Below are 14,075 nucleotides of genomic sequence, written 5' to 3' on the forward strand. Positions count from 1 at the left end.
GCATTATTTTACACTTGTGATTAACGACTCATAAATTAACCCTTCTGCTTTGGTTTCTTGATGAGATGATTAGAAATTTGGCTGCAGTTCACTGCCATCTTCAGTCTGCCTTGGGCTGTTTGGGAGATGGAATGTCAATTAGGTTTTTTACTGCGGTTGCAGAGAGAGTGAATGGTTATTTAATTTATATCAATATAAGTGATTAATAATGATTGGAGAGACTTGAGATATTCCCAAATCCTGACTTCATGAAAAGTATAACTATTTCCCCTAGAGATACTCCATGATACATGTTTGGAAACCAGATCTCAAGAGAGAATCCATATAAGAACAGGATCAGACTTAAAGTCAGAAGATGTGGGTCTTAGTCATGGTTCCCTCACTGGGACAAACCACTCAATGTCTTTGGGTCTCGGTTTTTTCATCTGTAAAATGGAGATTCATCCATTCATTCACTCAACAAAGCACTGTATGCAAGAGGTAATAACTCCTCTCTACTTGTGGAATTGCTACACACATGAATTTAATGAGATCTGTCTGGAAAAGTTTCATAAACTTTAAAGTGCACCCAGAAGAGAAGGGGTTGTATCTTATATATAAGATGAGATCTGGAGTATTTTTTTCCTTCCCAATAAAGCCCCTTATGTTTGGTTCTAAGAAAGTGTTTCTTAGCAGTGATCTTACTTCTTTTGTGGTTGATAACACTGGGAATATAACAGATGAGAACAGTTATTTTCCTTTCTTTCCATCCGGTCCAAAGTGGAAAGTCTCTGCACTTATGAAAGAATGGAGGTCATCCTCCTTCTGTGCTTGACTTCTCTTTAGTTAGCTCAACGTCTGCTCAACTGTTATGACCTCTCTAGACATGCATGCTTCTGCAAAGTTCTGCACATGCCCTAAGTCGTATAAGGCTTCAGGGCCACTTTTCAGTTCTGGGGAAGCTTAGGAAGACAGCAAGATGTACTGATGAAAAAAAGAAAAAAATCAAACAAATAATCCCCCAACTCTTACGGACATCTTTGCCATTTGCTATAAGCCTGTCTCCTTATCTGTAAAACAAGGATTATAACACACAGCCAACCTACCAGAGCTCTGCCTACCAGGCAGAGCTGCTGTGATTCTCCAAAGGGACAGTGCTGTGAAAGGACATTGCAAACTTAAAAGGCCACATACCGATGTCAGGGATGATTTTTTCGGGGCTTCCCACCTGAACATGCATTAACAACGCGAGCTCGAGGGACACCTGGGTGGCTCAGTCGTTAAGCCTCTGCCTTTGGCTCAGGTCATGATCGCAGGGTCCTGGGATCCAGACCCTCATCGGGATCCCTGCTTAGCAGTAAGCCTGTTTCTCCCTCTCCCATTCCCCTTGCTTGTGTTCCCTATCTCACTGTCTCTCTCTGCATCAAATAAATAAATAAAATCTCAAAAAAAAAAAAATGCTGGCTTGGGCTGTAACCACAAGTGATGGGGTCTGATTTTATGATCATTATCTATTTAATGAGTTTCCAACACTTGTTTTTGCTAAGAGTCATGTTCACTCTTTCTAAATATCTGTGTAGAATCATACTCCCGACACAGAAGTTGAAATCTGACTTTACCCGATAGTCCAACTGTATGGCTACTGGCAACCTGTTTCCAGGAAGTAGAACTCCATTTCCTTTTTCTGTTTAAGTCACAGTCACTCCAAAGTCATGGCCACCTACAAGTTAATGAAGGTGACTTTATTTCCAAGTGTTCAAGTCAATTCCAGCATGCTCCTTGCAACACCTCCTATCTATCTTCCCACAGTTAAACCTACTGATAGACAGGAATGATTATTTAGCATTTATAAAGCCCTTGGTGTTACAGAGAAATTTCTGATTTGTTTTATTAGTTCTCCCTTAGAAACTCCCTAAAAGGATGGTCAAGAAGACTGATGAAGAAATTAGGGTCAGTATGCCAAACTGTTTCCATACATGAGATTTGTGTGGTTAATTCTTTCAGGAAAATTCTATGGGGTTGATCAAGTTTTGACATTAATAATAAAGTGATTTGGAGAGCTCCAACAACACCATCAAGGAAAGTGATTGCTTCTGATGGCCTTTCAAAACTCCACCAGTAAGCTAATGATTTCCAGGTGTGTATTCCCTCCAACTGGCATAAATATTGCTCTTTCTTATATAGGTATCTTAATTTTCTCAGAGGTGGAACAGGGAGTCTCAGGCCCTGAGAAGTGACTTGCCCAAAATCACCAAGTGAGTTGGCTGCAGAGCCAAGACCACAGCACTTGGCACAAAGTAGGTGCTCAATAAACACTTGATGAATGAGTGACTGAAAGAACCAAAATCGAGTACTCATTTTTCTCCCTCCGCTATACTCGACAAGGAGCTAGAGTCCTGTCTTATTGTTTATTTTTCAGAAATGAAGTCAGTTTCCTCAAGCCAACGTAAGTTCCAGTTCTTGTCCTGACCTGTCCAATGCCACAGTCAGGGGCCACGTGTGGCTACTGACTGCTTGAAATGTGGTGGGTCCACGTAGACAGGGGCTGTGAATAGGTCTCAAATTCTGAAGGATTCATGTGGAAAAAAACATTGTAAAATATCTCACTAGTAATTTTTCATATTGATGACATGTTGAAACAATAATAGTTGGGATATGTTGGGTTAAATAAAGTATTACAATTCCACTTAAAAAAATAAAATCACACTTGTTTCTTTTTACTTTTTTTAGGGTGGCTGCTAAAAATTTTTAAATTCTGCTCATGGCTTGCATGATAGTTCCATTGACAACACTGCAATCTATAGAAGTTTTAGAAAAGTAATTATATATGAATTTTTTATCTTTCAGTTGAAAAGATTTCTTTTTTTTTTTAAAGACCTATTTATCCAAGAGAGAGAGAGAGTGTGTGAGAACACAAATAGGGAAGGGCAGAGGGAAAGGGAGAAGCAGACTTCCCTCTGAGCAGGGAGCCTGACATGGGCTTCGATCCCAGGACTCCAGGATTATGACCTGAGCCAAAGGCAGATGCCTAACCAACTGAGTCACTCAGGCAAACCCCCGCACCATAAAAATGATTTTTTTTCAGGCTAGCCAAGAACTTAGGAAACAAAGAGGAAGTTATTTATTTATTTATTTTTCCCTACCCCTAAAGTTTCCACTGCATTCTGCTTAACCACACGCCTGAAAATGTGGGAGAGCCACAGAAGCCCGGAGCTGTCTGGGCAGCTGGCCAGCCAGCCCAGGAAGCCAGGTGCTAATCAGAAGAGCAGCTTCCCCTATTCCGACTGCCATAAGGCACAGAAAGTCATCCTGGAGACAGGGGACATGTTTTTGGAATAAACTCTTGGTGAACAAGTTTTGATAATAACAATTACCTAATAATAATTGATGTTTCTACAGCCCTTTGCCATTCGTAAAATACTTTCTCATCTACCATCCCATTTGACTCTCCAAACAGATCCGTAATGTGGACATGATTAAGATCCCATTTAACATACAAAGATGCAAACCCTGAAGAGGTTAAGAGGCTCATTCATAATCACATGGCTAGAAAGTGGTAGATGTGGTTTTAAACCCTGGTCTCCTAAGACAGGGGGGCTAGATCTTATCTGAGGGTATGCCAGAATCCAGCGTGTGAGCTCTGATGACCCAACCCAGGGCTCTGTGGTTCGGAGGTCTTGTGCAAGAGGAAAGGAAGATGTGAGAAGCCATAGAGAAGAAAGAAATCCAGGTAAGGGGGATGACAGGTATAATATCTTGAAGAGAAAATGTCCTAGTGACACAGCATAGTCCCAACTGTAATTAACTTTTTTGCCCATATATAAAAGGAAGCTCCGTCATGGCCAAATCCGTATGGGCAGAAGTCCTACCTATTGTTGGGCAGAGGCGAGCATTAATATTTCCACTGGAGAGATGAGGAAACTGACATTCAAAGGTCCAGTGTCCATTCCACTGTCCTAAGTTGGTTTGTCCATCAATATGTAAATCACAGGGGCGCCAGCCTGGCTCAGTCAGTAGAGCACACGACTCTCAAGCTAGGGTCGTGAGTGCTGGACATGGAGCCTACTTAAAAAATAAAAAAAATATATATAAAGAAACTACATAAATCATATGTATTTTTATTCTTGCCATTTATTATTTTTGGCTTTATTCATTAATTATTCAATAATTACCTTGATTATTTATGTCCTAGTTTCTTTGGGTTTACTTTGTATTCTTTTCCTGGCTTTTAAAGCAGAACACTTAAGGTTCTTAAAACAAATTTTTTTTTTCTTTTTTAGTAAATGCACTTAAGAGGGGCACCTGGGTGGCTCAATAGGTTAAGCAGCTGCCTTTCGCTTAGGTCATGATCCCCAGATCGTGGGATCGAGCCCTGAATCAGGCACCCTTCTCAGCGGAAAGTCTGTTTCTCCCTCTGCCCCTCATCCCATTTCTGTTCTTCTCTCTCTCTCATATAAATAAATAAAATCTTTAAAAAAATGCACTTAAAATTGTGAATTTCCCAAGAACCTCTCTCATTGCATCCACAGGTTTTGCTTACTTCCATTATGTATGGTAGTATCAAAACCCATTTCATTACTGCTATTTCATTAATAACTTCATTACTATTCCGATCTAAAGATTTTATAATTTTCTTTGGGTTTCCTCTTTAACCCATGGACTACTGAAAGTATCTATTTTGTATATCTCTTTTTTAATAGATACAAAGATTATATCTATTTTTTTGAATAGATAATATAGAGAGATGGCACAAAATTTAGGGGGTACAGGAAGTGTACAGTGAAAAGTCTCTCAAAAGCTACATCTGTATGATTCCATTATGTGACATAACAGAAAAGGCAACTATAGGGACAGAAAACAGATCAGGGTTGTCACGGGTTTGAGAGTATTTAGAGGGACTGGCTGTCCAGGGACAGGAGAACATCTGGAAGGTACTGGGACCGTGTTATACCTGCGTTGTCGTGGCATTTACATGACTGTGTGCATTTGTCAAAATTCGGAGAAATGCCTACAGAAAAGAGAAAATTCACTGGATGTAAATTATAACTTAAAAAAAAAAAGCCTCACTTCCCTCTCCCAAACTTAATTGTAGTTTTCCCATTCATCTAAAATTTGCAGCTGTGGTTTTTCTCTTCATACGACAAAACCTCAGTTTTAGTTGCAAAGAAACTTCTCAAGCTAAGCTTTCAAACACTGCTTGGCAGAATAATGTTCTGAACTAGGACATAGCTTTCATAGATCTTCCTTCATGGGTCTCTGCATTCTGCTGGGATTCACTGGGAATATGTCATCTTGAACACACATACCCCGCCCCTATACCTGGGAGCTACTGTAGCTGTTAAAATCTACCAGCGCTGTTAGGAAAGCATAGGGATGCCGGCAAAGTTCAGCACCCACACGTCTTGGTTACTGCTTGGTATCCCAACTAAAAAGTCAAGTTGACATTGTACTTAAACTCTTGATGTCATTGGCTCTGCTCTCATGTCTGAGTTACCATTAGGTGGCCATGGGAGAAGCTTGCTAAGATGACATGTTATAATTATCCATAGCCAAACTAAAACAATCTACTTGTCATTAATATTCCTGGCTTGTGATAGTCAGACATCTAGGATTAAGCAGGGAGTAGGTAAGGTAAATCATCATCATGAATAATAATAATCGTTCCTCCCTGAAGTCTGTAGGTAGTAGGCAGATGGGGCAAAAGAAAGCCCTACTCTAGAAGGACTATTCATTAATGCATTCTTTACCTGAAGCCACAAAGTATATAAAGATGCAGAGTCCTTATTTAGCCATTAAGTACAAGAGTGTCGACAGAGCAGTCAACCTCTCTACTAAGCTTTCTCCTCTATGAAATAGAGAACATTAGATCCATTCCACCAGTTACTGGAGAGACTGGGGGAGATCATGGGCAGAGAAACCAGCCACTGAGAAGATTTCTTTAGTAACCACCATGTTGTCAAAGGAAGGCCTCCGAAATGTCTCCTGTGGTGATGAAGCTAGCCTTCCATCCTCGTCCCTCAGGGCAGGGGAAACACCCAAGAGAAAGTATCCCTCTGTGAACTTCCCAACCAGAGTCATATCAACACCAAAAAATAATAAATGGATAAGGCCTATAGATTTGATAAAACACTGTAAATGGCATCACTACCTCTCTTATACATCCGCATGCCCCTTTCCACTCAGATAATTCAAACCTGTCTTTCAAAACTTGGCTCAAGGGTCAACTCCTCCAGGAAGTTTTTCTGATTGCTCGTTGTAAGCATTAATGACCCTCCTCTGGGCTCCCAGAGTCTCTCACACCACAGCATGATTGCGTGTGTGTTTGTTTGTCTGTCACCTCCGCTGATCTGGAGGCCGAAGATCAAAGTGTGCCTCCTTTTTGTTTGCATCTTGTGGGAAGTACGGCGCCGGGCGCAGGGTGGGCGGGCAAAAGTGTGGGCTGGAGGATTCTCCCTGATGAAATGTAAGGCGTTATTAAGGCTTATCTCATGAGGTACTGCTTTCCAAAGTCTCCCCCATCTCTTGATGAGGAGTGATCTTACTTTATTCAAAACGACCCAAAGTATCTTGTGTCTTCTTTCTTCACAGGACTGGTGGCAAGTCACCTCAGGACTGGTGGCAGGTCACCTCGGGACTGGTGGTAAGTCACCTGGTGAGTCACCTCTGGGCCAGACAAGAGCAAGAGTGCCCACGCTGACTCTCTGAGGAGCAGGCGGATGGGAAGTTGCTCTGAAGGGGAGATGAGCTCCTGGCAAGAGACTCAAACTCTGGCTTCATGTCCCCTCCCTGTCCTTTCTTGGAGGCACCAGGAACACGTTCTAGAGCCTGAGTCAGGATTAACTTTCAGCCATGCACTCAATTCCCTCCCTGCTCAGGAATGCCTGACTCCTCTGATTCCTCCTCTCCTGTGGAGGCCACCAATTCTTCCCACTGGCCTCCCCTGGGTGACACATAGCTTGGTGATTGCCCAGAGTCCTCAAGCCCCAGATACCCACTGGGATGGCTGGAGAGCGTTTGGGGGTCCTTCTCTGCAGCATTACGCTGTAGAGTCTGGGGGGACCCCTGTGCATACTCAGCTTGCCTGAGTCCCAACTGGGACCTCTGTGGAGAATAATGTATCATGCAGAAAGTCCAACTCCATGGTCTCCAGAATGCAGCTATATTATGACCCTCCATGCTTATGCACGCTCCCCACCCCCAAGCCATGTAGAACCCCAGAAATCGATGGGTCCAGCTGAGACTCAGAGGATGTATGGGAGGTGGCAGTACCTGGACCTGGAGCCCCCTCTCCTCACCCAGGCTCGTGATTCTTCATGACCTAAGCTGCCTTCTGGGACAGTGACTGGCTCTCTGCACCAAGGAACTGGATTGGGAGGTTCTTAACACTTCTGCCAGATGAATTAATAAGGCTCAGAATAAATCCACACTAACCCCTGAAGAAGCCTACCTCTTTTGTGCATTCTGGCCAAAGCTGTTTATGGCTGTTGTCCAGATGATCATGAACAGGAAAATTCTGAAGTCAAGGGAATCAGGAAGATCTCAAACAGGGATGGGTCGAGCCCAGCCCTATCATGCAGGAGCTGACTGACCTTGGACAAGTTACTTCTGGGAACCTCAGTTCCCTCACATGGGTGGCAGGGCAGACAGCACTGGCTGTGATGCCTAGGACAAAACCTGAGAGTCATGCTAGATCCTTCCAACTCCCCACCCCCCACACCCATCAGCGTCAAGTCCTGGCCATCCTTAAATCTGTTTCTTTAGTTTGTCCATTTTTCTTGATCCCCTGACACTATGCCAGTTCAGGCTACTGTCCTTACTGCTGTGCACCTCAACGTGGCCCCTAGCTGACCTCCCTGCTTCTCATCACATCATTGTATCCCTAACATCCAGGACTGTGCCTCACACTCTGGAAGGCTCCTCAGCTCTTATATTTGGAAGTGAGAATAGATGTGTACAACGATGTGACCTCGATCTTACAGGCTTGTCACCCAGAGTGAACGAGGTAACACAGGCACGAAACCTGCACGGTGTCTGATGTCATGCAGCATCGCCATTCCACAGAGCAGTGATCAATAATCAGTGTTCCCCACCCCTGAAACCCTTACAGTTTTTATGTCTCATGTTCTGGGCTCTAGTCTAAGTTTTGCCTCTAACCCGTTACTTGGCTTCTCTGGGTCTTTGTTTTCTTCCCATTAATGTGATGTTATGATTCTAATGAGCTAAACAAAATAAAACAGTAAGAAAGAAGGAAATAAAGAAAGAAAGAGAAAGGAAGGAAGGAAGAGAGGGAAAAAAGAAAGAGAAAGAAAGGAAGAAAGAAAAAGAAAATTCTATAAGGCTGTGAATCCTCTTTTCTTCTGCCTTCTGGCTCATCCTCTCTCCCTCCAGGAACCAGAAGTGGGGAAGGATAGAATCCATGCTCCTCTCCAGCCCTTCCATGGCTATGGCAGGGACCATTTATCAGGCTGTTAGAAAAGATTCTATTCTCTCAAGTTCAAACACATTCCTTCTGAGGCCAGGTCTGCTCCCTTAATGGGCATACAATGGACATCTCCTGGATCTTGGCACTTAGCAGCCCTGGGGACTCCAAGTACCTTTTTGCTCAAGGCTGAGCCCTGCCTGAGTGATGACAGGTCTAGTTTCCCCCACACCCTGTGCCACTATGTGGTTACCCTGAGTGTCAGGAGGGTGGGGGGTAGGGAGTGGGCAGGGCAGGATAGACAGCAAGGGAACCTGAAGAAAGACGCCTGCACACACCCTTGCAGCTACTGTCATGCTTCTGTGGTTGCCAACTGAGGACCTGGAGCCCTCGGGCAAGAAGAAGGAAGGAAAGAGGCAAGAGCGAGACCTCCCCTCCCCACAGTGTGCTTATTCTCCCAGTTAACCTTTGTTCACCTGCCCTTGAGTAACCTGAGTTCCAAGGCTTGCTTGGAACCTGTACCTATGGCAGCCCCTGAGTCTACCCTAGACCAACAAGCTGGCATGGGAGCAGGAGAGGGGTGAGCCACCAGCTCTGGCCATGGTAGGGACGTGCACTGGGTACCCTACCAAAGAAAGTCCACTCTTGGGGTCTTCTCCTCAGTCTATGACAACTATGGGGACCATGATCCCACTCTCAAAAGTGCAGGAGTCACTAGCCCTAAATAGAGATAGTGTATCAATTCCATATGCCAAATGGTTCATGGAACACACAGTCCCTGGAGTCCTTTCTCCTTCAAGGCAATGCAATTTCATTCAGACTTTGACTGAGCAAACCCACCATCCCCAACAGGAAGCGACAAGCCAAGCCAGCCTTCTCAGAACGCTGTCTCGTAGCATAGGAAACAAGACGAATTAGACCAACAGCCCAAGAAAGAACTGGGTAAATACTACAACCCAACTCATGCACCAAAAGATTGGTTCTAGCTGGAAAGATCAGAAAATTTTCACAAAAGAAACTCACATTTGAGCTAGACCTTGAAGGAAGAATTGAATTCTCATGAGCAAAGACTTTCTCATTGGCTCTATTGAGTCTGGCTGGGTTAGCTTGATTTGGGAAAATATCTCTGGGTTCCAGTCAAGTGTGTTCCTGGTCTCTACTGCCACATCAGATACTTCAGTAAAAGGACCTCTATGCCATGTGTCCTGAGACAGTCACCTTACCTCCATGGGCCTCAGGTTCGTCCTCTTGGTTTGTAAGATCGATTTCAACTGTGTGCCTTGCTTCTCTTTGCCCCCCTCTTGTCCTTTTTAGAGACAGAGACCCACCCCAAAGATGGAGACACAGTCTGTGCTCAACAAAAGTATTCTAAAGAGAACTTATAATTGGGTTTGGGGTTCGTTATAGAGTTAACATTGCACCATCTCCTAAGACTCCTTAAAAACACTAAAATTAAAATTAAAAAAATAACAAAGAGCTGTGGATTTATAACTGGAAAAACGTGTGTTACAAAAATGGCTACTACATTATCATGCTGGAGAAAATTACTATATTTTTTAATTTGAGAGAGAGTGCAGGGGGAGGGGAAGGAGGGGCAGAGGGAGAGGAAGAAAGAGAGAATCTTAAGCAGGCTCCATCCCCTTAGCACGGAGCCTGACTCTGAGCTTAGTCTCATAACCCTGAGATCATGACCTGAGCTGATCAAGAGTCGGATGCTTAACCAACTGAGCCTCCCAGGCGCCCCAGAAAATTATTGTTTTAAAAGCAGATCAAAAAAGCAGACAACCCAACAGAGAAATGGGAAAAAGACTTGAACAAACAAACCCTTCATAAAAGAGGATATCCAAATGGCAAGTAACATCTAACAAGGTGCTCTATTTCATTAGTCATCAGGAAACGCAAATTAAAACCACAGTGTAATACCACTCCCATCATCCAGAAGAGCTACCATGAAAAGGACTATAGCAGATGTTAACAAGGATGTGCGGCTACTAAAACTCTCACACATTGCTTGTGGGTGTGTAAAACAGACCAAAGACTTTGGAATACTGTTTGGCAGCATCTAGTAAAATGAACATAGGCATACCCAAAGACTTAGCAATTCCACTCCTGGATGTGTAGCCAAAAGAATTATACACCTATATTTAGCAAAAGATATACTAGAATGTTCATAAAAAAGACTGAAAGCCACGCAGATTTCCATCAATATCAGAATGCAGTAAGAAGTTATTCTTTATCTACACAACTAGAAATCTACATAACAAACTATGCACAAAGCATGGGTGAATTTCACATGCATCATGATGAATGAAATGTTCCAGACACAAGAGAGAACACCCAACATAATTCCATTTAGGTGAAGTTGAAGGACAGAACAAATTATGGTGTTAGAAGTTACAAGAGGGGCATCTGGGTGGCTCTGGCTGTTAAGCAACCAACTCAATTTCAGCACAGGTTGTGATCTCTGTATCATGGGACTGAGCCCTGAGTTGGGCTCTGCGCTCAGTGATATGTCTGCTTGAGATACTCTCTTCCTCTCCCTCTGCTCCTCCCCTTGTTCACTCACTCACTCTCTCGCTCTCTCTGAAATAAATAAATGAATGAATAAACAAAATTGTGAAAAATTGAATTAAGAAAAGAAATCACAAGACTAGAAGGGGGTACATATAGGGCTTTGGGGATTCTGGAAAATTTTTTTCCTTTCTTTTTTTTTTTTTTTTTAAGATTTTATTTATTTATTTGACAGAGAGAGACCACAAGCAGGCAGAGAGGCAGGCAGAGAGAGAAGAGGAAGCAGGCTCCCGCAGAGCAGAGAGCCTGATGTGCGGCTCGATCCCAGGACCCTGAGATCATGACCTGAGCCGAAGGCAGAGGCTTTAACCCACTGAGCCACCCAGGCGCCACCCCCCCCCCTTTTTTTTAATTGAATATGGTTGGCACACAATGTTACATGAATTTCAGGTGTATCACATAGTGATTGGACAAGTCTGTACGTTACACTATGCTCATCATAAATAAAGTTACCACCAGTCACCACACAAGGCTGCCACAGTACCGTCCACTATATTCCATATGCTGTGGCTTTCATGCCCATGGTTTATCATTCCCTAACAGGAAGCCTGTACTTCCCACTTCCTTCACTTATTTTGCCCATCCCCCCACACCCTTCCCCTGGCAAATTTTTTTCTTGATCTAGATGATGGTTATACAGATGTGTTCATTTTGTGAAAATTCATTGAGCTGTACACTAATAATTATGCACTTTCCCGAGTGTATGTTAAACCTCAATAAAATTTATGTTGAAAAAAAAAAAAAGCAGGTCAGAACCTGCTTTGGTTCCATATCTACATTTCAGACAACAGAAAGCCATTTTTGACGGGATAAGGAAGGTGATGTTCTAGTTCTCTCTCTCCCTCTCTCTTTCTCAGTAAGTCATATTATTTATTGAGCTATAAATTCCATGTAATAAAATTCACCATATCTGTGTACAATCTGATGAGCTCTGAAAAATAGACAGTGATATGCCCACCACCACAATGATGGTCTAGAAAGGGTTTGCTTTTTTTCTACAGCTGATCCCTTCTCTTTACCAACTGGCCTTTCTTTTTAAAAAAATTAATTGATTTACTTAAGTAATCTCCACACCCAACGTGGGGCTCAAACTCGGGACCTCAAGGTCAGGAGTCGCACGCTCCACCAACAGAGACAGTCAGGTGCCCCATGCTTTTGAAACTTCATTGTAATCTTCCCCATGCTAGAATTTTGTAGTAATGGAGTGTTCAGATATTCTCTTGAAAACGATTTCCTTCAGACATGACAGCATACAGAAGGTTACAATGAGGTTGAACTACATGTGTCACGCTGCATTTGTCCCTTAATACTCTTCCATCTACCCTCACAAAATGCACAAGGTCCTTCCTGAATGTTCTGTATGAAAATGAAACTGGCTGGTTGAAGGCTGCATACCCTAAGCTCAAAGAAGGATGATGTATGAGGTGAGGAATGCCCCCAGGGAACCCCAGAGGTCCAAGCCAAGACCCAGGGGGCAATGGCATGAAAGGCTATAGTCGACAGCTTAACAAAAGGAAGACTTCTCCAAAAGCTGAAGTTTATCAAACCCTGGAATGTGCTGAACCCGAGGCAAGCCAGCCTCCTGTCCAGAATGGACAGAAAGGCAAAATAGTTAACCCTGAAGGCATCACAGAGAGGATCCAGGCAGGCCATTGGGCTCAGTGGCTTCTAATGCCTCTTCCAAGTCTTATCATCCCATGACAGCTAATTGGGCTCTCAAGCAAATCACAAATATTTTTGACGTCAAGTAGGCTAAAAAAAGCAAAAAACTGCATTTGTCAAGCATACCTTTTACAACAAGCCTGAATCTCCAGCTACAGTGAGGGGACATAATTCAACCTTTAAAGAAGCTTATTGGGAGGAACAAAAACACAAGAAACATGTATAATTAGAGGATAATGAGCCTGCATTTTTTTTCCTCATCAATTTTAGGAGCAGTTTCCAGTCTGTGAAATGAAGGAAGAAGTAGAAGAGATGTTTTTCCAGGCAATGTCTCCGCACTTGCTAAGACTCTCACCTCCTCTGCGCAATTAACACAGCAGACTAGGTGAGCCCCAGAGCACATTCACGGGGCCTCCGAGGGGCTCAGCTGAGCACTGCACAGGATAGGACATGAATGAGCTACCATCCTTGCCTTCAAAGTAGAGTAAGCCTGTGCACAACGCCAGTCTGGGCCAGCCCAGCACGCTGTAATGGGGAACAGCGCCAACTCCCATGAGAGCAAAGGACAAGTTAAGGCTTGAAGGAGAATGGGTTGCTTCCCCTGGACCCGAAGAACAGGCTGATGGTCCACGATGAGATACATCACAGCATGCTTGGGAGAAGTTCCCGAAAGCCAGACCATTTGTTTATTTATTTATTTTTTTATCTGCCTTGGGAATTGAGTCTTGAGAATCTGGAGACATGACCAGGAAATGTTGGCTTCCATCCACATGGTTCAAGAGGCACTTAGTAGAGTTTACTAAAAACAATAATATTAGTAACAAAATGAGCTGGGACTCCAAATAAATGATTGGAAGAGCTCAGCTGAGCCTTGCTCTCGCCATCTGAAAATAAATGAGATGGTCAGAAATCGATGGTTTCTACCTGTGCTCTGTGGAATGGCAGGAGTAAGAGGGAGCTGAGGGGTGGGGGTGACCCCCATGCTTGCTCCGCCCACACTGCCTCTACTTTTTCGGGTTTCCTTTGAATAAAGAGCTGTGCTACTCTATAAAGTTAAAATACAAGGCTTACTAAATAGGTCAATGGGACTGTTCTGCATCTGGAGTCGGGGCCTTGAATGAAGGATCTCCTCCAAGTTCAGGAATTCTGTGATTTACTGCTTTCTATTCACTATGATATATATTTTAAAAGATTTTATTTATTTATTTGACAGAGAGAGAGAGTGTACTCAAGCAGGGGCAGAGGGAGAGGGAGAGGGAGAAGCAGGCTCCCTGCTCCAAGTGGGGCTCCATTCCAAGACCCTGGGATCATGACCTGAGCTGAAGGCTCTCTCTTCTCATGTCATATTGTTTTTCTCCTTTGTCTCCTTAATTTTCCCATTCACTTTCCTTCCCTTTTAGATAAAAAGGAGTGAACATAGCAGGCCTGAGACCATCATCAGAAA

The 14,075-nt window shown here is 43.4% G+C and overlaps 1 protein-coding gene across 2 annotated transcripts in view; it reads right to left on the reverse strand.

The window, feature by feature from the left end:
• Positions 1 to 14,075, reverse strand: part of TGM3 (transglutaminase 3) — a 108,462-nt gene that overhangs the window by 61,660 nt on the left and 32,727 nt on the right. Inside the window, exon 2 of one of the 2 annotated variants that reach the window (XM_082745456.1) lies at positions 1,599 to 1,699. The exons of the other annotated variant lie outside the window; for it this stretch is intronic. The gene's annotated coding sequence lies outside the window, so the exon portion shown is untranslated. The remainder of the gene's footprint in view (positions 1 to 1,598; positions 1,700 to 14,075) is intronic. 2 annotated transcript variants of the gene reach the window in all.

This window comes from Mustela nivalis, assembly GCF_964662115.1.
Source record: "Mustela nivalis genome assembly, chromosome: 8".
In the NCBI taxonomy this organism is placed as follows: domain Eukaryota; kingdom Metazoa; phylum Chordata; class Mammalia; order Carnivora; family Mustelidae; genus Mustela; species Mustela nivalis.